At 35.2% G+C, this 21376-nt stretch overlaps 1 long non-coding RNA gene across 3 annotated transcripts; it reads right to left on the minus strand.

Annotated features, from left to right (window-relative positions):
• Positions 1-1410: 1410 nt before the first annotated feature.
• Positions 1411-4026, minus strand: LOC113349292. 3 transcript variants are annotated; one of them, XR_003360064.1, is made up of 5 exons: positions 3767-4026; positions 3603-3653; positions 3324-3450; positions 2757-3172; positions 1411-1828 (listed from the first exon to the last, which is right to left on the minus strand). It is a non-coding gene; the product is annotated as an uncharacterized LOC113349292 (long non-coding RNA). The 3 variants fall into 3 exon arrangements; XR_003360063.1 differs by having other exon boundaries at positions 2757-3206; XR_003360062.1 differs by having other exon boundaries at positions 2757-3450.
• Positions 4027-21376: the final 17350 nt, after the last annotated feature.

Genomic DNA, 21376 nt, shown 5'->3' on the forward strand with positions numbered 1-21376 from the left:
CACACGGATAAAGCTTGCACCAGGTCTTGGAGCAGCAACATAGGTCTTTCTTCTATAGAACCCTCGTTATCACCACGACTTCTCGAGCTCCAACATCTTCTTCTTATCATCACAGCAATACCGTCTTCTTGCTGTTTCCTAATCCATATCAACACCTTCCAAACTCTGTTTTCTCGGCTAAAGCTACTCATCTCTGTTCTTACGACAATGGCAGCAGCAAGCCATCATATCTTTCCTGCTCAATATTGCAGGACTATCACCAAGCATCAACAGCTTAGCATTTTTTTTTCTCACAAGCCCTTAATCAATCCTTCGCAACAACTCACCATCTCGTTGGAGTTCTTCTCAGTTGAAACTTCACGTTTTTTTTTTCTCGGACCAAACTTTTGTCCAATTAATCTTCAAATAACAGCAGCCAGCATCGCCCCTGCCAGCATCGCCCCTTCATAACTTGTTGTATCTGCAAGCTATTTTCGGTCCCTGTTTCACCATCTGAGATGCATCTCTTCGGCTCAATTACGTACACCAACACGACTTTAACAAGTCTTCTTTTGCAGCCTTCTCGTTCAGGAAAAAACTCAACTACGAAAGGCAACAACTTTTTTTTTACCCTAAAACGAAAAACAATGGAACTTCTCTAACTCTTTATTCTTCTCCTCTCTCTTCCTCTCACCTCGCTCTGATACCATGTTAAGGATCGAGCAAGAGAGAGGAGAGCATAAACGCGGAAGCATAAAAAACTACATTGATAATAATTCTTGGTATCCCTTTCTCATTAATTCTCTAGCTATTTATACAATCACAAGACTTGGCTCTCAAAGCACAAGACTTGGCTCTCAAGATAATTCCTAATATAACTCAAACTAACCTAAATTATATCTTCTAATTATAGTCTCCTATATTATTTCCTAATAGAAACCACTAAAAAAAGAAGATGAATTACATGGAACACGTCCGAGTCTGGAACCACAACTTCCCTAGAAGAGTATTGTTGGATGCAAATTTGACGTAGTTGGTTCTCTTGGCATGCAATTTTCAGAGATCCTGGCAACAACGCTCTTGTTGGAACTGAAAAATATTCTCTATACATTTATAAATGCTCCAGAAGATTTGATTGATTTCTACAAATGAAGCACATGAGTTTTTGTATCGAGGTGCCAACCAACGGGTTCTAACCCTACTCAAAGTGTATAAGTAAAATGATTTGGCTTCTTGTGTAATCCCACTAAAGAGCATCTTAAAGGTCATGACATTTGGTTTACATCCTCTCTCGCCCAACATGATTACAGCGGTATCGTGATTTCATAACACAGCAGGAGTACCCAGTAGTACATGCACCAATCTGACATGAAACCGAAATTTTATTAAAAAGGACATGTCATGATGAGGTCTCATATAGCAATCAATGAGTTAGAACAAAAGATGTACTAATAATAAATTATTTTCAGAAATTACAACACTATCCCGGTAAGAATGTTTTGTATAAAATCTTCCCATGCTAACTCATTGTACAGGAGTCTAAGAAAAATGTTAAAAAGAGATGGAAACCTTATATGTGAGAAATGTGCATAGCAGGCAATAATACAGGACCAACCCAAACTGGGTTCCCAACATTAGTGGGCACCAAGCTATAAGTGGAGTACGTAGGAGCAGTATGAACCACTGAAAATACCGGACCTTCTCTGGAGATAGTATCATCTAAAATATGGGTTGCTGATCCCACACTACAGAATACGAAACATCGCCCATCACATCCTTGGGTAAATGTGATTCTTCAGAATTTTCTCCTTCCTGCGCATCTTTGGGTGTCTTCTGCTTGCTGCAACAACTAAAAAGGAAACAATACATGTAAGAAGACTTTCAAATCCAGAACACGTAGCATGTAAAGAGTCAAATACATAAAGCAAAATCAAATGGAGGTCCAGCAAGAGTGCAAGACATGTTTCGGGCTAATTTTCCACTATATCCAACTCAAATACAACAACAAAAAAAGAAACAATTCATTCAAAATTTGGTGCTACGATACAGATATCCGACTGTAGCTCCCCCATTCACAACTAACAACACGTTTCGCGCTAACTTTCCAATCTATGCAGTATAAAATGTAGTGTATCAGTTAAATATGATGGATTTGACATAGGACATCCACTTGTATAGTCATATATAAGCTTAACGCATTTTTACTGCCACCGGTGAGTAAATTGTAGCCCATTTAATTAGTGTCATCAAAAGACTTCTAAAAGAAAATAAGAGAAAACATGCATACTGACCTCAAAAAAGGTTCTTCAACAATTACTTCATTCTTTTTTTGAGGGGATTCTTAAAAAAAAATGCAGAGCTCTTTTGAGCATCATGGCCACTAATATAGCTTGCCATGTTCAAAACTCAATCCATTAATTTCAAAACTCAGAGAAATGCACCTCTGTTAGCTTCTTCTGTAATGTTATAATTGCATCTTCAAATGCTATCAGACTCCTTCATATGAGTTTAACATCTAATAGTGTGAGAAGGAGCCAACTTAAGAATATCAAGTGAACTCTAATTATTTTATGGAACAACAACCAAAAGAGTCTTATGCGAAATTGATGATCCACATATTTCTTAAACATTTCTAACTAATACGTCAGCGCATACGAATGATCACTTTGATCTCTATGTAAAGCCAAAGTTTTTATTACCATTGATAAACCATCCCCACCTTATCATCAGCATTTTCACCAAGTTGAAAATCAAATATAAGAAACCAACTACCTTACCTGTTGATTTCGTGCTCCAATGGTCCACAATTGTCAGTTTCAAGCAAGGAATCAGTGTGATGAAGTTGAAGCCTTCGAGCATTCAACAACTGCCCACGAACTTTTAGGAGAATTGTCGGAGCAGAAATCCTACATAGTTAGCACAAACTACAGTCTTCAGATACTCGATGCTGAGAACTATATTCTTGTTGTGCATGCTGCTCTCGGTTGCAAATCCTCTTTTCATCTCTTTAAGCATCAGTCATAGAGGCTCGATGTCTTCGCATCAGTGTGGCCAATCCCTCCTTTATTTGAGGAGCAGTTGCCATAGAGGCTCAAATACAGGAGGAGCAAATGATAAACCGCAGATCTCGCACTGGACAATTTTGCAACTCTCGGCTAATATTGTGGTAGGTGATCCACTTCAGGGAAGGTACCTTGTTAGAATCAGTGTTGAGCCCAATTAATAATCTGTTAAAACTCAGCGAAATGTGGAAATAAGTACCATACGCTAATAGATGAAAACAACCCAAAAGAAGCAAATGGAACTGGAATAAGTTCTACTAAGCTATATAATTTAGCACTTACTTATGATGCTCTCTAAAGCATCTAAACGATGTACCGATTAAAAAAAAAAAGACAATGTATCGTCATCTAAAAACCATGTAACAACGCTAATTAATTAGCACCAGTCAATTCCTTCCGCAGATTAAACCTAAAACCACGAAAAAAAATCATAAAGCTGAAACATTACTCAATTACCCAGATTCAAAAACACAAATTCGATGACAATGAATAAAACTCAGATTAAGAAACACAAAATTAGAACAACAAAGACGGTATTTCAGTATTGTTTAGCTTATTTACCAGAGATGGACGCTGGTTCTTTTCTCAATATGTCCTCTACCAACAAAAATTCTGCCAAAATACATCAAAATTTTCAGAAAAATCAATCAAACAGAACAACTAAATAAAAGAAAAATCTAAGAAAACCTAGATAACAAATTAAAAACGCTCGAAATCAAACTTACAGAGTGTAAGAAAGCATGGTCTGAAAAGAAATTCAAAACCTTTGGAAGATAACCTCTTGCCTCTTTTGAGGTTTATGTAATTGGAGCTTCAGGGATTGATTAGCAGACTTAATGGAGCCGTTAATAGGGATCTTTCTTATTTGTAACGTATGATGGGAATGGGAGCTTTGATTGTGTAACGCTTGAAAATTGAAGGGAGAAGAAGTCGAGTTAAAACTGTAAATCTGACTAAATGCGGGGAGCAATGAAACCTTGTTTTGTAACTGAAGCAGAGAATAAGTGAAGCAGTGATCTGGACGTCGGATTAAGGCTTAAAAGGTGGGCTCGTTCCGGGCCACGATTTATCTTTTGCATTTTCAGACGAATGAGAGCCGTCGACGGCTGGAAAAGGCCCATGCAGAGCCGTCGGATTGACAAAAACACCTTTATTTTTGTAAGATAGATTGGTTAGAGACTTTTTTAAGTCATTTAAATTATCTAAACAATTATGCCATGGTACATGTACCGGTATGCGAACCTTAAGACATAACCGAGTTCCGGAGTTCACAGAACTATTTCAGTATGTGTACTGGTATGGATACCATTTAAACATAACGAGTTCCGGAGTCTATAGAACTTTTGTGGTATGCGTACTGGTATGGATACCATTTAAACATAACGAGTTCCGGAATCCACAGAACTTTTATGGTACGTGTACCAGAATGGATAACAAATCGGTTCCGTAACCAACAGTTCCTTTTCAGTAGGCGTACTGGTTTGCGTACTGATATGGATTCACGAGTTCAAATAATTTTAAAGGTGCGCATACTAATATGCGTCAAATATTTGTTTGTCGACATATAGCTACTCCGTTACGTGTACTAACTACATGTATTACGACTTCAGACTTATAACAGGTTTCCCAGTTTGTAAGACTAATATGCATACTGTCTTATATCTGAATTTATAGTAGTTTTATATTTCTCTCTAAATCGTTTCGAAACATTCCCGAATAACATCAATGACACATATCATTGTTCCAGTCTATTTTCAAATGATAATCTTGAATCATGATTTTGATTGCAAACAATAAATTGTTCTCAACCGAAATTCATCAAGTATGAAATTTTCATTAAGCTTAGTCATATTCCGAGGACTAACTACAAGAAGAATCTTGACTCGAAATTCTTGATATGCTTACGAAAGTCTAATTAGTTTCGCGACTACGTCTCAAAGATAAAAAAAGGTGAATATAACTTGAGAAATAGGTGGTTCACTCTTCACTTACCTTTTGTTGAGGAAGTTTTTCAAAAGCTTCGGTTGATCTTCGCCCTCAAATGGTAGAATGCGATGATGACTTCCATGATGTTCGTTTCTCAACTACATCTTTTTTCCTAATCCGAGTCTTCACTAATTGTAGACTAGAAATCAAGATATAGTTTGACAACTAAATTCGACAACAAGCTTGAGATAGAAACACTTGTGAGTTCGACCAAGCAATGCTCTAGCATGGGTAATGATAGTTATCTAGAAGTTGAACAAATAATTATAAGAAATTGGTAATGACGAAGCTGGTAGTAAATGAAGATGACAATGACTCATCATGGCTTCAGTGTTGCAGATGGAGGTACGAAGATGGTGTCATATGGAGACGGTGCCAGCTTGGGACAAAGGTAACTTGAGATTTGAGAAGGCGCCTCTTGAGAATTGATATTGCTCACGCTTGATAATTGAGATACGCTATCTTGGGATTTTAGATGTCCCGGATTGTGACGACGCCAACTGGAGTTTGAGATGGCGCAGATTGAGACGATACTAACTCTTACCTGAGTTAGTAAAACCTTAAATCCCATCTTGAAATTTCTATTTTGCGTACTATTCACTCCAAATTTTGTAGAAACTTTATCCGATGTCATATTTTAGTGTTTGGCCCCAATGATGCCAGAAGACATAGTTATCTTCTTTAAACATAATTTCTGAACTCATATTTAATTTTCTTGGTGAAAAGGGGCTGACAACACGAACTTAGGTGGAATCCATGGATTTTTTAGCTGTGATATACTTCATTTTTTTGGCAATAACTCCCAAAAGTTAATCCGGAATCGTACGCCCTTTTAATGTATTATATCGTAATACAAACATAGACTAATATTTCTCATGAAGGAAGTATCGCTCCATTCCTCATCCATCAATATTTTTATTTTTATTTTGGTGGAAATCACATTTAAATTCATCCAAACCAAAATAATGGTTACATGATAGCTTATAAGATTATCGAAAACACTAGAGTATGAGATAATCAAAACCAAATAAAAATGACGGCACCAATTGCAAGTATATCGCAAAGAGAAAGATCCATGAACCGCAAAGACATCCAATTTTTGTAGATATAGTAGTATGATGGTGTGAACCGGAATCAACTCTGACCATTCAAAATGTATGTCTTCTTCAATAAGATATTCTCCAAACAAAATGAAGTATTTTTCCACAAATCTTGTAGATCCAAACGAATCTGGATATTCTTGATGAATCGAGAATAGCAAGTCAAGAAACACCATGGAGATTTGGAAGAATCGAAGAGAAAATCGTCCAAAAGACGAAGAAAAGATCGCCCAAACAGCGAAGAAATGTGTCCATAGACACCAAAAACAACAAAAATAGAACCTAAAAACACAAATTACAAGTGGTTAGTCAATTAAGATTTTTGGAGATACTAAAAGAATTCTAGAGACTTTTGAAATCTCTTGTTGGTCAATAGAGAGTTTTTCAAAGTCTCAAACAATCTCTCCTGTTGGATCGTGACTTTCTAAAAGTCTTCAGAATTATGAATTATTGGATTTGGAATTTGAAATCAATGACTTATGGTTTTGAGAGACTTGTAGAGACTTTTACTACAAAACATACCATAAAAATCTAAAAACATATCTCTTCAAAATATGTGATATTTTCAGAGACTTTTTTCTTTCTTTTTTCTTTAATGATTAAATATCAAAAAAATAAAATATAAATGACGTCTTCCAAAATCCAATAAGCTTACTAGAGATCCAAATCTTCGTTTCGTTTTGTTTTTTTATTGGTAAAATGGTTATGATTTCTATTAGCCGTGCATGGACTTGTACATTTTCATTGAATTATTCATATATTCATTTAAAATATATATATAAATATATATATATATACACTACTTGTTTCACGTGTGTAAAATGAAATTCATATATGTTTTGTTATCTCTATGAATCACCATAATTCCATGGAAATCACTCAGAGAGTCTCCCAAAATCTCTAAGCTCACAGAGAGTCACCCAAAATATCAATGTCTCTACTATTCCCAATCGACTAACCCCCCGTTAGATTATTTTATTCATCAAAAACTAAAAATCCTTGTTCAGATATAGCCCAAAAGGAGAAGGAAGTTCTAAGTTTTTTTTTTCCTTATAGGAAGGCTTTTTTTTAAAAGAAAAAAAAATAGCTAGTAACGTGAATCGTTTTCAGATTTTAACAATCGAATCCTATATTGAATCGTGAATCGTAGATTCGTTGTCGTCTCTATATATACAACATTCTTTCTACTCTCTGGATAGACGATTTTGACAGGGAGAAAAAAAACTCTTTCCGACAACCTTAACTGCTCAGATCTGCTTGGATATGCGAAGTACCAACTTTAATCTTCAAATTTTAACTTAGATTTATTTGTCTAGATTACAAATAAGAGAAAATAAACCCTAAATCATTCAATTTTTACCTCATCTTCAAAACCCTAATTGAACCGCCACGAATTTAGCAGACCTCAACAGTGAAATGATCGATTCACCGGCCCTTCAAACCTATTTACATCACTTGCTTACTATTTTATGATACCCAATTTAATCCTGGAGATTTTTTCATCTTTGTTCTGCCGGATGAGATCTGTTTTCATCGACCGGAATCGGCTTTAATCTTCATTGACAACCCATCCAGCATGGGTTACTTCTGCAATTCAATTAATCCTTGTAGTTGAGATAATATTTCAGATTGGTTCAATCTCTTTTTTCACATCAGAGAATTATAGGATTTGTTCTTAGGCCTCACTGTACCTAAGAGTTCTCTTCATGGTGTGAAATCTATTCATTAAGCCTCAATACTTCGTTATTATTCCTAGAGACTATTGTATTTAGCTGTCTGATTTCAAACCCTTTTAAATCTATATGTTTCCATACCGATATATTAGATTAATTCAAATGTTTTATAACTTATCATTAAGCCTTGATATGTAAAATTCGGTTGTTTTTCGATCTTTTTCTCATTCCCTTTGGCAGTGTGTATTCTAGTTTAATTGCGCGTAATTCATGTTGCTCTTGGGCTAGTGAAGCCCCTGTTTTCACGTACGTTTTTCTATTTGAGTTTGTTTTTGAAGTGGAAAGGCAGTTTTTCTCTACCCTCCAGGTTAGTTTCAGTTCTAAGTTTGGTATTTTTATTGTTGGTGGTGTTTTCTCTAGTTGGTTTCCTATCTTTGGCTTGTGCTATATGCCTTGTGTTTTTTGTTTAGTATCGTTTTGGATTTTCGATTTGTTTGCTAAGGTTTTTTTGAGACCTTTTGTTAGTAAGTACTTTCTACCAAAGGTATGGATTTCCTGATAGTTGTTTTTTTATGATCCAGATTAGGTTGTTGGAGGCTATTTACAAACTAGGTTTGACTTATATAGTCTCTGGAATAACAGTATTGAGTTTTAGACTATCCAATTAAAGAAAATAACATCACTGTTTTTATTCTTCAACATATTACCTCTTCTGCACTTATAAGCAAGTTACTCGGCTATAGGATTTCAGTCCTCAACTTCAGCTGGATTGAAAATTCTTTCGTACAACTTCAGAATTTTGCCAGCCAGATGCATTTTGTTTAGTGAAACATGTACCAAGCCATACTCTATGTCTTATCACCTTGATATCCTATAAAAATATTAGATCATACTATGAGTCTTGACAAAGGTGACTTATTTATCACATCAAGCAACACATTCAACTTCTCCACATTTTGGAAACTCTAGTTGTTGTACTCTCCGCAATGCGCCACATCTTCTTCGTTTCCTTGTATCACTCAGCAAGCACAAAGTCTATTTGATTTGACATTGGGTCGGTGAATCGACACCTTTTCTTGATAGTATTTTGTATTTTTCTGTTCCAGCAAAGTTGTTTTTCCATTTTGTTTTACTTTAGTTAGTCTAGATTAAGTCTGTATTTCCTTTTGTTCCTTTCTCAGTTCAGGATCATTTAGTTGCTTATTAGCGGTAGTAACCTTAAGTGTGTATCTCTACTTGTATTTGGGTTTTAGTCTCAGTAATCTTGTAATAGAATTTTAGTTTGTTTAGCATTAAATCCTTCTAGGGCAAAGATTGGACACTTCATCAAGACCATTCAACTTTAAGGACTCGGGCCGAAGCTATGGATAAAGCCGAAAAACAAAAAGGTAGAAATATCTCGGAGCAATTTCATCAACCTTCATCACCAACAACCAGGTTCTTATGGACTCAGTTATGTCCATCAAATGTATAACTTTTCTTGTGGAAAGCATTCGTCGAAGGCTTATGGACCCTCGATAATACCATCCAAATCCACTCAGTCAACTACAACATCTACCCCAGCTGTAATTCTTATCCAAAGATTGATACATTCCTTTTGCTTTATAGTCATGTTATTGTAATCTCTCAACATTCCGATCCATTTGTATTCGGATCTTCGGGTACCAAAAACTCTTGTAATAGTCCTCTAGTAGTTCAATAAATTTCATGCTTCAAAAAAAAAAAAAATCTCTCTATGTATGTTGGAAACTAAAAATATGAATATTTGTAGGAAGATAAATAAATAAACACTTGTAATAAATGTAGACGTAAATGAAATAGCATCAGAATCAGAAAGTGTGAGTGGTGGAGTGGTTTATTTGTCGACTGAGTAACCTTTAGGTCAGTGGATCGAACCTTAGGTAACCCTAGGCATCAGTAGTTCCAACCTTAGGAAGCCTTAGGCTTATTATTTTCATTTAACAAGGGGGTAGTCAAATGAGATTTTGAATGACTTCTGGGAGGTCGCAAATCTACTGTTAATCTATAGAGACTTTTGGAGAGTCTCTTATAGTGTCTCTTGTTATTAGTTAGAGACTTTTTTTAAGTCATTTAAGTTATTTGAAACTCCATGTTGTTGGAGTGATAAGAGTCACTCCAATACTCATGTTAGTCGAAGGAGAATTGAAAGTCATTGATTTATTATTTTCAAAGATTTGGAAAGACTTTTTCTTGAAAATATGCATGGTAGAAATCTCTTCTCAAGAGGTGATATTTTGGTAGACTTGGAAATTTGGAGATTTTTTGGTTTTTGGAGTGAACCATTTTTTATTCTCCTTTTGCAGTAATACACTTCTGGGTCACTTGTGCATTAATAAAACTCCGTGTAGGAAATAAAATGTGGGACGAGGGTGGAATAAAGAGACTGAAAAGTTAGGCATAAGATAAGAATGAGATTTATCTTGACAACAAACTTATATTTCATTAGGTATTTATGGTACTTTTATAATTAATGTAACGTGAATAATAAGAAAATCGGTATATGTTTGGAATTAATCAGGGGATATTATACATGTTTTTTTCTCTACAAATCACATAAACTTTCTACAAGTTTCATTTTTTATCTCTACAAGTCACAAAGACACTCAAATTAAAAATCTATGAATGTCCATAGAAATCTTGTTTGACTACCCCCTGTAAGCAAGTGTTTTTCCCTCGTTTACTTTCACTGATTCAAAGCCAAACGACAGTCAAGAAACGTATATGGAACATTCACGATTCTTAATAGATTCGATTCTACATTGCGAATCGATTTGATTTAGTATATTTTAACTCGAATCGTACGAGTACAACTGTATAAGTATGCAAGAATCCGGTTGTAGTAATTTTAAAATATCTTGTAAAAGACCTGGACATGTAATTGTCTGTCGTATAAACTTTAGGACGATCTCATCTATTCTCATTTTTACGTATTAATATGAACCTACATTGCAACTCGAATCGATTTGGTATGTTTAACACGAATCCTACTAGATGTATGATTTTAACAACTATGTTAAAATAAGTATGCAAGAATCAAGTTACGGGACTTTTAAAATGTCTTATAAAAGACCTTGGCATGTAACTGTCCGTCCTAAAAACTTTAGGACGAGCTTGCACTCATCTATTCTCATTTTTATGTATTAATACGAACCTATTATGCCCAGAGCATTCTGAACCATATTTCTGGGTTACGATAACATTGTGAGTTACATAAACTGATAGTGCGATAACTAGTGGGTGTATGAAGCACAGTTACGTTTGGGATTTAAAGTTTGGTAAGTAAGTTGAGGTAGAAAAATACTTGTCGAGATGAATTCATGTAACACTGAAACAATATCAGATCCGACATCATCCCAACGTTTCTCATAGAATCTTGCTTGATATTTGGCCCAGGTGCAATTTTGCACATTTTATTCAAACAATCTTTTCCATATGGCCTTCAGTGCATGCCATGTAAATGTTTAAGGATAAAAACCATATGGAAGTCATATATGTGTGAATTTTGAATTACATTTTATTTTGACACTCAGCAGCATAGGGAAATTATTATATGTTCGCGATCCTATAAGGATCATCACGTCCACAATTACACATAGTGAAGTAGTGAACCCATTTTAATCTCTTTAGATTGTCCAAAGACGCTTAATATTCAAAGTTGTATACCAACCCTTCCGAATATAAATCACACTTCCACACTAGGTCCCGGGGTTTTTCTGTATTTTCGGTTTCCTTGTTAACAAAATCTTGTTGTGTCATTTACTTTACTTCTGCATTATAATTGTGTTATTATATTAAAGTAAATTACACTTGTACGTTAATCATAATCACTTGATGTTATATTGTCTCGACTTTGTCCATAGACGATCACTTAAGATATCATACTTTGGCCTATTAACACAAATTATAAATTTCTCCTTTAGAAATAACCCACCATGCATAAACATCAAGTCTTGTGCTTAGTGCGGGACATTAGTATTTCTTAATAAACATAGATGGTGATTGAAATGACGAGGGTACCAAGTATACTATAATCTTTTCGTATTAACCTACTATAAACACACCTTATATAATCTTAGAAAAGCAATAACTGTCAAAGATTACTTCTACAAGATGTAACTTGGTAAATATCTTAAGACCGTGACCGAACCAATCTATTCAATCGTACCAAGTTTGATTAATGTACAAGTATATTTACTTTAACTATAAATATATGCAATATAATGCGAAGTAAAGTAAATCACACGACATAAAATATTTTGTTAACGAGGAAAACTGCAAGGCAGAAAACCCATGAGACCTAGTCCAGTATTGAATTATCACAAAATTAAACCGATATACAATTTGACTACCGTAACTTTGTACAGTTGAGACCAAGTAAACTATCAGTTCCTTCAGTATCCTTGCGCCTACAACCAACCTGGTTTGCGCACGTGAATCCCAATATAGAGTCCACTATCTCAAGTTTGCTTCACCTATCGTGAAAACTTATGACACCTCAACTCCTTTGGATTGTAACCGAAACAATAAAATACCAACCTATTTCAGTGATCTCCTCACTGTGTATCGTCCAAACCTGTGAAGGTCAGAGATACAGTTGAGTATAAAGGATCTTTAAATTTTTGGTCTAAAGATCAATACCAAGACTAAAATTTCATAAATAATCTATCTATATCAACAAGCTCTTGTCAAGCAATTCTACGAGAAAAGGGTACTAACTAGTTTGCCTGATCTTTTCCATAAGTCTGACATTTACAAATAAGCTACTTGTTAGATCCTAGAGAATAAAGTGTGCAAAAAGTATTACAAACATCAGAATACCAAAAGGAATAATCTTCTAGTCTTCAATCTTAAAATTATCACCTGCAAAAACCATTGTTCCTACTAATGATCGATCACACACATAATATAGTCTGTTTATGTTAGATGATCACTAGTCATATCTTCAGATCCAGAATAGAATAGATATGAGATAGTCAATTCTCAAACAAACTTGAGTGGCCTTATATCAGAAGGGAAGACCATAGAATAACCAAGTTTGATCTAGTAAAGATAACTACACCATTAGTCAATCAAATTAATAATCGAAAACTAAAATAACAATGCGATTTAGTTTCCCACCAACAATATTACTAAACACTTCTTTATTCCCAAGAAGACCTTAAACGAATGACACGCAAGAGATTTCACATATTTATGTTGCTCTCCTCTATCAACGGTGGTCTTCCCACACAAACAGTTAGGAAGTGTGTTACATAATAAGTTGGTAAGAACTAAGCTGCACCATTTATAGCGTTATTACCAAGGCTTGTTTTAGAGATGGAAAACGGGTTGGTCGGGGCTGACTTGTTACGGGTCACACAGGTTACGGGTTCTTGAGGGCCGTTATTCTTCACGAGTGGTCATTTCTTCAACCCTAGCTTGTAACGGGTAAAACTTGCGGGTTACTTTATATAATTAATATCAAAATTTAATCTTAATTAAGTTAATTTGTGACAAATTATAAGGATTAAAATTATAAATAATACGAATTAACAATATTTTTAAACTAATTTTGCATTATAAAAGCAACACTAGTCACTAGTACTTCATCAATTCATGATCATCTTCAACAAATAAAAATAACCATCGAGACCGTAGAATTGATCATCTTCATCAATTCCGGACCAACCCGTTTTCCAGCAAGCCATCATTTTTCCAACTCTAACCCGGCTAGGTTAGACAACTAACCAAGCCGGTCCAGATTTTTACAGTATGGATACAGGCCAACTCGCGGGTTTTGAGCTTGTTTTCCAACTCTAGCTTGTTTGGACAACAAAGAATTACAAAATCTGATAATCCTTAAGATCGATATATAGTAAATGTGTATTTTCAGTTTTGACAAATTCCAATTGTAATCGAACCAATATACCCGAAATGACTCTTAGTTGACAAGTAATATTATTTAGCATACATAAATATACTTTACTATTATTTAGCACACATAAATATACTTTACTATTATTTAGCACATATAAATATACTTTACTAATATAGTAACAAGAGATATGCAAACCTTTAGGATATCTAACAGATATATGAATATTTCGGTTTCAGGATCTTTCATTGAGTATCAAAGTAAAACACTTGAACATTAATTAATAAGATTTTAACACATGTTCAAATCACTATGTCGAAACTATGTTAACATTCCAAGTTAAATCCATATACATCCTGATGTTTTTCCAAACTTGACGATTACCAAACAAATCGAAAATGCAAATACAAATTCAACTTTATACATGATTGGTCAAGGATCTGTCATGCATCTGGGATCGGTCTTTGCCACAAGGTATCGGTCCTACAAAGGGACCGGTCGTGAACTTTTTTCGACTATGAAACATTATTTCGCAAGTATACTTCCTCTTATTATGAACATGATATTTGTTCATATGTAACCCCAAGGGTTAAAATCACTCCATAAGTTCAAATACATTAAACAGTAACAAGTTACCAACTATTGTAACATCGATTTTTGAAACCTATAGATAAACTATACTTTGTAATAACAGTTACCAGAGTTATATAAAACAACTTGTATATCTTTCCTTGATACTTTTACCATTGTTAGGGACCAAGTCATCGATTATTATAGACAAACAAACAAATTGTACATCGTATTTTAACTTATTGACTTGAAATAACCATGATAGAATTGGAATAGGTCAAGTCTGTTGCTACTAACTTCAAATTGAAGGATGATGTGTTCGTCGATGCCGTTATGTCTTCGGGTTCCTTATGAGTAGCAAAAGCGAGTCTCAATATTTCTATGTTCCTAGTCTAACCTAACAAAGTTGACTCTCGTAATTAAATCAAGCATCTTTGAGTTTTAAGACTAAAATATGCCAGCCAAACTGGACATAACAACGCTTGGTGAATGATGTGATTTTAAGTTGTTGTAGAAAATAGGTAATAAAGTTTGTTCAACTCGGACTTGTGAAGATTCGATTCTGGACTTAAATTCTTAATAAGCTAGAAAATATGTAAAAGGTGATAACAATGTTACGAGAAGAGGGATTCAGGATTTCACCATATAACTCATTCATGTGATTCATATATTTATTCTATATAATCACTACATCATTTTAAAGGATTTGCAACCCAGTTTTGCAATGGCAGTAGGTCTGTTGCGAATTTTTTGGTTGCTAAATCCAGTTGCTAATTATTCGCAACGGAGAGCTGCCGTTGCGAATTTTGTAACTTCACAGGCAAGGTTGCGAATTGCAACTGCGCTCGGTTCAAGCGTGTGAACCACGTGCGTGGTCGGGAACACTAGAGCTGATAAATGTTCTAGTAGTTTTAATGCGGTAAATAAGAGTTCGTTGTTCGGACTTGTAAAGATTTAAAAATAAATATATATACAGAAATTTGTCACATGATCAAGAGATACTAGGACTCAGGATTCCACCAATTCTTATACTCATGCGAATCAACTATTAATTCTAGACAATTATAGCTTATAATGATAACAAATATCGACTTTTTTCTTTGCGAAAAATAGATTTTGTAAAGTATTAGATGTAAATCATAAGCATGATGCATCAAGAGTTCCTAGACTAAGCATACATCATCAGATAAAATCACAAATAATCAAGAAAAATCATAAATCAACTCATAATAGTGCAAACAGTCATAAAAGAATTAAATAGAATTACTCATGCATAAAGAATGGTTTCCTCCATCATCCTAGTAATGGGGTTTAGCTACTCATAATAATCATGTTCCCAAAATACATACTTGATGCTCAAAATATGATTAAAAGAGTGAAAAATATAAAACAGTGAAACTACGACCCTCTATAAGCGTCCAGAAAAAAACGATACCAGGGAACTGCAGTAAAGTAACGACACTCCGCTGTTGTGTAGTCTGTTCTTCGTGTTCTTCAAGGTCCTCTAATGGCAGCAGCAGCAGCAGGTGGGAATTGCTGTTAATCCTTCTTCTTCACTCCTCTGCATCCCAAACCTTCCCCAAACTCTTGATAATCTTCTCTCACTTCGCACCAGCCTTTATATAACTCAACAGGGTCATCAAATCCCGATGAAATCTCCTATTTTTCTTCTCTGCCAGTTACGGGTTTCTATCTTCTTCTCTCTTCTGTACGCGTCTGTTAGCTATCCCATTGCCACAAAACTCTCTCCTGACTTGAACAAAACTAGATACATGTATATCCAGCGTGAAAGTCTCCCAAAAATTTCTCACAAAATATTTGAACGTGAACAGCAACATACGTGTCCTGTTTGGAATTTGATTGCTTCTCCCGGTAATTCCAGCCCAACTGGTTGGGTTAAAATCGATTGTACCAGGCATGTTCAGTCAGTTAGAGTCCATACGTACAAAATACAACCATTGAATCTCCTAAAATCTCGTCAGAATTCGATCTCCAAAACTGTTCTTCGCTGCATGCATTTTCCCGCCAAAACTTGTATTTGAATTATGAAGATGACCTCCCCCTTATCCAGTTCGAGAGTCCCTTTAGTACATGCCCTCAAAGGGGGTGCCTTTAGCAATTCTTTTGGGATGTTTTACGCTCTTTTTCGGTGTTCCTCCGGGGTATTTCTGGGTGTCTCCAACATACTTCTGGGGTGCTTCTGGTAGTTATCAACGGAGGTCCAAATGCCGCATTTTTAGCCAATTTCGCCACAAAGCCTTATTCTTCCAAAAACACCTACAAATAAATAAAATAACCAAATAAGTACGATATCGAGCACTAACAATATATACAAATGAGCTATATTAGACACATAAATGCATCTATGAAATACCCCCAAACTTATTATTTGCTAGTCCTGAGCAAATCAAATAGAAAATAAAATCATAACTCACTGTCGCAGGCATCGTCGATTGCATTTGGCGTATGCAATAAGCCTTTAAACCCCTAGGTGTCCCTAGTGGCCGAGTTATAGTCTCGGGAGGGCTTACAAGAGATATACCCACAAAACCTTAATACTCCAGACCCTAGCTATCTACAACGAACCTTGGAAGGCACTAAAGAATCTCCTTGGTTGGCATACTTATTGACTACAAGAGGAAGTACCCTGATGCGAAATTCCAATTGTTGTACACGAGTTTGCACTCAAGCATACTAAAATTCATAAAAGTGACAGAGCTCTACTCAGATAGTTGCACTATGGACATCATATTCGGAGTCAAAACTAATCACATGGATATATCAAGAAGATGGATATAGAAAAACATATATGGTTTTGATGTTTACTAAGTGAACGGCGTTTCCCATATCTGTCTGAAGGCCTCCGCCAAAATAAACCTATCTTAATGGATTGAGATACTAGTCTGACTAATATCAACACACTGGCATATACAAGGGTACCAGTGGTCGATAACCTAACTCTAGGTCAACACAACTGGCATATACAAGGGTACCAGTGGTCGATTTTATTGAATTTATTCCTTTTGGTCAAATGGTCTGGTCTCAATTTCTTTTCTTTTTTTTCAACTTTTTTTTTCAACTTTTTTTTTAATGGTATCTCAATCACTCTAATTCACCCTAGCATTGGTAACAACTTGAATCGTGAGCCACACCAAATCACTCAGAAACATATTTAAAAAGAAAAATAAAAATAGAGTGAAAAGGACTCAACGAGATATGGTGAAACTATCATGTTATTTCTAACACCTGAGCTCTGTGCTTTTATGAATAGACTCTTCTAGATGTTGCCATCTAATCAGATTGGTTCCTCAACTCCTACAACCAAAATGCTTCCATCCACTTAGATTAGTTAGTGAAATCCTCAATAGGCATAAATTTCTAGGTTCGGGAGTTTATTTATTCATACTGCAACTAAAAAGTTTCTCCCATACCCCCAAACTTAAATCTAATATTGTCCTCAATGTTCTAAAGATAAAATTAAAAGCACGAACAAGGAGAAACGGTTACCATTTGAATCAAAAGAGTTAAGGAAAGATATTACCGTGTTGCATGAGATTGGGTTACCCCCTAAGAAGTGCTAAGTTTAATGTCTTCAGCCAGACTTAGGAATGATTAGTCACCTCGAATCATATAGTAACAGTCGAAATAACTGTGGGTCTTCAAAACCAAATAGAGATGACCAAAGGAAACTGCAATAAACCAAGAAAATGAACAAGACTAGCAACCCCTTACCTAGTTTCCTGATTAAGATATCTATATCTTATTGTGGTTCAGGTTCTATAAAAGGGTCTAAATATATTTCTTTAGGCTGCAACTCCTCAAAATTGAGATCCAAATTATTAGGTCCTAGAGTCTGTAAATACTCAAATAAGAACTTAGAAGCACATAATAATAACCTAACTAATTGAGGATCCTCTAAGTCAATCAGGTTTGACTTACATAATTGACCACAGTGAGAGTAGTGGTCATTCTTAAGAAAATGTGTCGATTCTAATTTCCCAAAGTACTTAGGCTTAGTCTTAGAACTTAATAAGTGACACATTTGAAATCTATACGTTCCCACAATTGGAAGAAAACTATTTGGTGGAAAACAAAGTCAATCTGGGTATCATAGCCTGGGAAAACCACATCAACCAGAGGATGGGTTTCTAACGACAGAACTTTTTTCAGGACATCATTAGGTTCGGGAAACCTAGTATGAAGATAATCTTGTAAGATGGTTGAGGCATGGATATCAAGTCCTATGTGAGGGGACTTTCTGAGAGTTAAAGTTAAAGCACTAGGAAAGTGATAATCACCCCCAAACTTAGAGTTTTCAGTGTCTCTAGATAGACTAGTCACAATCTCCCTAATTTCTAGATCATCAGATTCTTGTAAGTGGTCAATTGATTCTTCTAAGTTTTTATCATGTAGTGCATCTTTACTCATCTCTACGGGTCTATGTTCTTCATTTAAGATTATTGTTTCTAAGTCGCTAGACTCTAAAACAACATTTTCAGAATAAACCCGTTCCTCTAAACCACTATCGGTTTCGTAATCAAAAGGAAATACTACATCGTCTAAAACGGTGGTATTCCTATTCAAATCCTCGTCCTCTTGAATAGGTGAATAATCATAAAAATTATTTGGATTTGAAGTAGAAATAATATAATCACTATAAAGCTCAATTGGATTACTAGATTCCTGATCACTATGCCTACATATTTCAGATTCGTCATCACTACTATCCTCATCATCATAATAGTACGAAGATGATTGAACCTTATCTAAATAAGTAATGTTACCAATTATAACCTCGTTATCTTGATTATGTGAAAAACTATCTTCATTCTCAAGGGTATTATTGGATACACTATATTGGCAATTCAAGTTATTTCGAGCAATAGTTTCGTTCGTATCTAACTCAAGTCTACGTGTCGACTCAGCTATCCTCTCAAGGGTCTCTTCCAAAGAAAGTTCCCTTAGTGTAGGATCTAAGTTTTGAGTTAATCTATTGAGGATATCTTCTACAGATTCAGTTGTTGTTGCAGTTTTTTCGTCCATAACTACGTTATTCACCTCATCTAATTTATACGTCGATTCAGCTAACTGAGGTGATGACTCAGCTAAATTCCTGAGAGTCTCTTCTAGAGAAGGAATAGGAACTGAAGGATCATAATAAGGACTACTTTTCAATAGTTTGATTGTATCCTCTAGAGACGAAGAACTAGTACTATAATCTTCTTGCTCGTATGACTGATGCACGTGTGGATAGTAATTGGGCTCACCATTGTATGACCCATAACCTTCAAAAGGTTGGCGTTCCCAACCACTATTCACACTATGGTCATAATAATGTCCATATTGTTCAGTTGGATAATTATATTCATTCTGATGGCTATTATAATACCAGTTTGACATTTTAACTGCAAGGGAATTCTAAACAAGCACAAAGAAGGATGACTCGACCACGACAAGCCTATTTTATCTAGCAAACAAAAAGCATGATGGCTCCCTTAGATTGTTTCTAGGCTAGCTTCTATCTCTCGAAGGGGAATTCGTTACAGTTTGAGCAAACCCCTCTGGAATCAATCCGAGTCAAAGTAAGTTGAATTGAGGCGAGGGAAGCTCAGTGGAGCTTTGATACCCAAGGCCTCACCGCTATCACAAGGCGGCGCAGTCACGCATTCAACTCACAGAAACCATTATGAATTTCGAGGTGTGCTTAAGAAAGTAACCAATATCCTTCGAATTTTTTTCCTAATAAGCGCGTTACCCTATCGGTCTCGTTCTAGTCAAGTTTTAAGCTTGGGTTCGTGTTAGGTTTAGTTTTCCTAAGGCGGGCAAGAAGGAAACGGTGATGAAATCCGAGTCCTTATCTTGATTTGGCCAGGCCTTGCCCTTTACTAGGAAATTAAAAACAGTCCAAATTCGTCCTCAATTAATGAATCACCTTAAGGAATACAGTAACTCGCTTACAGGAGATTCGCGAGTGTTTCGATGGACTTACCTCCCGTACCAGACGGGGGATGAACCGTTGAAGTCGACTCGGGCCACGACTCCTATGTCATGTACGAATCCGAGGGGCCGAGACGATATCGTAATCGCCGTCCTTCCCTGCACACAGTTTATATAATTTTTTTTTTAATAATACCCTTCCGTAGGGTTAAAAAAAATTAAAAAAAAAATGTCCAAAAGTTCAGAATAAAGTCCAAATAAAAATTCCAAAAATTATGAAAAATAAAGCCTATTTACAAATTCTCAAAAAATAAATAAAAGCTATATACAGAAAAAAATAATAAAAATTAAATCCTAAAAAAAATTATGTCTTTTTTTCTTCTCTTTTAGCTTTTAGCTTTAAGCTTTTTGTTCCCAAGTCCTTAGTATTCCACTTCGAACCTGTAAATCAAAGACACAAAAAGAAACGTAAAAAGGAACAAATAATAGTAAAAAAATAAATAAACCTAAAAACAAATCTATAAACAAGTACGCGTCGGCGGCGCCATTTTGTTCTAGTAGTTTTAATGCGGTAAATAAGAGTTCGTTGCTCGGACTTGTAAAGATTTAAAAATAAAGATATATACAGAAATTTGTCACAGGATCAAGAGATACTAGGACTCAGGATTCCACCAATTCTTATACTCATGCGAATCAACTATTAATTCTAGACAATTATAGCTTATAATGATAACAAATATCGACTCTTTTCTTTGCGAAAAATAGATTTTGTAAAGTATTAGATGTAAATCATAAGCATGATGCATCAAGAGTTCCTAGACTAAGCATACATCATCAGATAAAATCACAAATAATCAAGAAAAAATCATAAATCAACTCATAATAGTGCAAATAGTCATAAAAAGAATTAAATAGAATTACTCATGCATAAAGAATGGTTTCCTCCATCATCCTAGTAATGGGGTTTAGCTACTCATAATAATCATGTTCCCAAAATACATACTTGATGCTCAAAATATGATTAAAAGAGTGAAAAATATAAAACAGTGAAACTACGACCCTCTATAAGCGTCCAGAAAAAAACGATACCAGGGAACTGCAGTAAAGTAACGACACTCCGCTGCTGCTGTTGACGATGCGGAAAATAAGACTGCTCTGTGCAGTCTGTTCTTCGTGTTCTTCAAGGTCCTCTAA

This window comes from Papaver somniferum, chromosome 2, assembly GCF_003573695.1.
Source record: "Papaver somniferum cultivar HN1 chromosome 2, ASM357369v1, whole genome shotgun sequence".
In the NCBI taxonomy this organism is placed as follows: domain Eukaryota; kingdom Viridiplantae; phylum Streptophyta; class Magnoliopsida; order Ranunculales; family Papaveraceae; genus Papaver; species Papaver somniferum.